Raw genomic sequence first — 3,398 nt, 5'->3', positions numbered from 1 at the left:
TCGACTCAGCTCGACTTCGTTAAAAGTTTAATAACTTCTTTCAATAAAGCCGGATCGACAAAGCTGTAGACAATTAAATTATCTTTCTTATTTTCACTTACAGTGATATTACGATGCATACCCGATCAGAATGAAGTAATAAGATTATAACAGAACACAATTTCTGTAACATATTGTGTTATAAATTTGGTCTCGTTAGTAGTTAAAATAACAGAAATTTATAACAAGTAACAATGCGAGATATAGTTTTGAAATATTTCTGTTATGTGTTTCTGATCGGGTACAGTGCCACTTAGCAGTGAAAATGCGAGCTTTGATCTGCTTATAGGAGACATTGGGGGTCGATGGGTCAATTAGGAGGTATTGGAGGCTGCGGCGGTGATCACGAAACTGTTGGGAACATGTGATGGCATCATCACAGTTCCTCGATGGCGAAGTGGTTAACGCACCCAACTATAGACTGGGAGATTGCAGGTTCGATTCCTGCTTGAGGACATATCTTTTCGCAGTGTTTCCAATAAAGGTGAATTTTCACCGTTTCTTCATTCTCACCGTTCCGGTCATTCTTTCTCCATGTGTTTTACAGTGGACACGTTCATAAAAATCATTGAGAGATAGTTCTCTGCATTTAAGTAAAGCGCATATCAACTAATGTGACAGAACTGTAGTAGAATACTTTGAGTGCTGTAAATGACTTTTTATTTAAATTTTTTTCTTTTATTTTCCGTCGGACTCTGTCCGCACTGACTGTCGGGGTCTCTGCCACCCTCACCAGAGAGATGTTTCCACAACCAGATATCTGGTCATCAATACATGAAGTGGGACCAACCGCTCTACTTCCCTTGCGAAGAAAGACGTGGCATAGATTCACCTCAGAAAATCTCACCGATCTCAACTGGGATTGAACCCAGACCCATTGGGCTAAGTGGCAGTCGCGCTTACCACTCATCTATCGGCGCAAAATATGATCGAAATTTGGTCAAATAAGAATGCATGTAAATTGATTTTTTTTTTCATAAAAAGCATTTTTCCATAACCTCAATTATTATAAAATACAGAAAGATATTCAGTTAAACCTTCTGTTAAGCGTCTTTTAACTACGTAAATTCTACACAGCCACCTCGTCCACTTTGTTCGTCACAGTCAGTTTACTTCTTCACGTTCCACTTGACAAACGATTGGGCCGTGCCCTAGTGTGCAGGGAGGGTGCTTGTCCTTGTGCACCATCTGAACGTTGTTGGCGGCATGCCACTACATGTCCTTTTACCGTAGTGGCAGGATCCAAAATCCTGCCAAAACATCATAGAACGATCGTGTTGCTTCACGAAAGGTTGCAAATGCCCTTTCATGCAGATGAATTTCCTGGTTGAAAGTCCCGGTTGCAATAAAAATATCACTTTTCAATCCACAGGTACAGAAAGCCTGCCAAATCAGATATTTCTATGTGGACTTCGACAGCTTCAAATACTTGAAAACATCAGCCACTTTTCCCTTCGGTTGGCATTATGCTGGTGGCAGTTGATTTGGCTAATTTTGAAGATTTCGCTAACTCACCGTGCGAGTAGTTCGAATTCAGGCGACTCGCGAGCTCTTCTTGATGGCACAACAGTTTTATAATGGAAGAACAAATGTCAAAATTAAAAAGAGGCATCTTTGAAAACCCCTAATTAAATAAATGAAAAGAAAAAAAGCTTTGAAAAAATGGACAAATTATTTTTTTAAATGAACTATTATAGAACTAAATTAGATCGATGAAACAATAGAAAAAGGAATAAAAGGATTAAATTAGACGGAAGAGATAGACGGAAAATAGAAACCATGAACAAGTGGAAATAGAAAATAAAAACTGAAAAAAGTATAATGAGCATGAGCATGAGCATGAGCATGAGCATGATGACCGTACAATTCGTAGTTGCTATTTCGTGATTGACCAGAACAAGCAAAATTGCACAGAGAATCAACGAATGGGGCCTTGCAGTCATCGGGGTAGGAAAGGAATGTTAGTGTAGCAAACGTTGTTATGGAGACCGGGTATACTTCTGCATCTACACGTTTGCCACGGGAAGGAGTTATTGTTAGTAGGATGGAGTAAAGAGTTACACAAACCTTGATAAGTGAAGCGATCTATGCAATTCTCATAAGTGTTATCATGTATTTATTGCTCTGGACAGCCGGCTGCCGAGAATTTGATTGATTTATCGTTTGTTGAATTAATTTGGAAATGCCCGGTTTGCAAAAAAGCAACTTCAACTCCGGATCGCCAACAGTCGGGAGTGTCGCTTATGTTTAATAGAATCAGACGGTATGTGAACAATTTCAATATTCCTTGTTTTTTATTCCGGCGAAACACGATATTAAAAAAAGAATTAAATATTATGATTAGCGTCTCAATAGATTTGTCGAAATAGATGCGGTAATACCTATGTAATTGAAGACAGCCATACAAGCACTATTCATTGTAGATTAAATTTGGTATTTATATAGAAAAAAAATGACAATTATTTATTGATTTCTTTCTCCGCGAACAATTGAATAAGGTACCGAGTATTCTTCGCGCGCGTTGTTGGTTGGCTCACTGAACTAACGGCCGCTAGTGCTTAAAGACGGTACAAAAGAAGCACTACCGAAATACCTGAAACGACCAGCTTTTTATGTCGAATATATCATCGAAGACGTTAATTTTTACACTACACCCAAAACAAAAATCTCTTGCAATAATTGCAAGCGACAATCACTTGCAAATAATGTTAGCATCGCTTGCAATTTTGCAGTTAAAGCCGCTTGCAATTGTTGCAAGCATATAAAATCACATCATCTCTCGCTATACGTACATACGTTTCTGCAACACAACTGTCAAAGGATTATCACCACATTCACGTACCTATGCTGGTTGGTATAGCAACGCACGGCGAGTTTTTATTTTCCGTCTACTTTTTATTCATTCCTCACCAACATCATCAAACGCAGTTTTGTGGTTTATTCATTGCACACGAGACGGCATCAAATTGCGGATGTGACGATTCTACGAGTTTTAACGTCCTGTTCTTATATGTAAGGGCAGATCAGTACTTGTAGTTAGCGCTATGATGCGCAAGGGCCTGAGTTCAAATCTGGCTGCGTGTTTTACTTTTTTCATTAATCGTGAAATCATCCATGTGTTTATATATGATTTTTATCAACTTATTACTATCTGGTAGTATGGTTGGGTGGATAAAGAATTGCTTAGCGATCTGTTTGTGCGGGGTTCATTTTTCAATTCCAACAGTCTTTTTTTCTAACGCATATTGGTCACCAATACACATACATCGCTAAACATAGGCAAAATTCGTTTTTTCGGTTTCTTGCATTACATGCAAGGAAGCTTCTTGCAATTTTCGCACATTACCAGAACGCTTGCA

General features: G+C 38.6%; 1 non-coding gene across 1 annotated transcript; it reads left to right on the top strand.

Annotated features, from left to right (window-relative positions):
* The first annotated feature begins 422 nt into the window (after positions 1–422).
* Trnay-aua (transfer RNA tyrosine (anticodon AUA)) lies at positions 423–495 on the top strand. The gene has a single exon. It is a non-coding gene; the product is annotated as a tRNA-Tyr (tRNA).
* The last annotated feature ends 2,903 nt before the right edge of the window (positions 496–3,398 follow it).

The sequence above is a fragment of the Topomyia yanbarensis genome, chromosome 2, assembly GCF_030247195.1.
Source record: "Topomyia yanbarensis strain Yona2022 chromosome 2, ASM3024719v1, whole genome shotgun sequence".
Classification (NCBI taxonomy): domain Eukaryota; kingdom Metazoa; phylum Arthropoda; class Insecta; order Diptera; family Culicidae; genus Topomyia; species Topomyia yanbarensis.
This window is presented reverse-complemented; position numbering and strand designations above follow the sequence as displayed.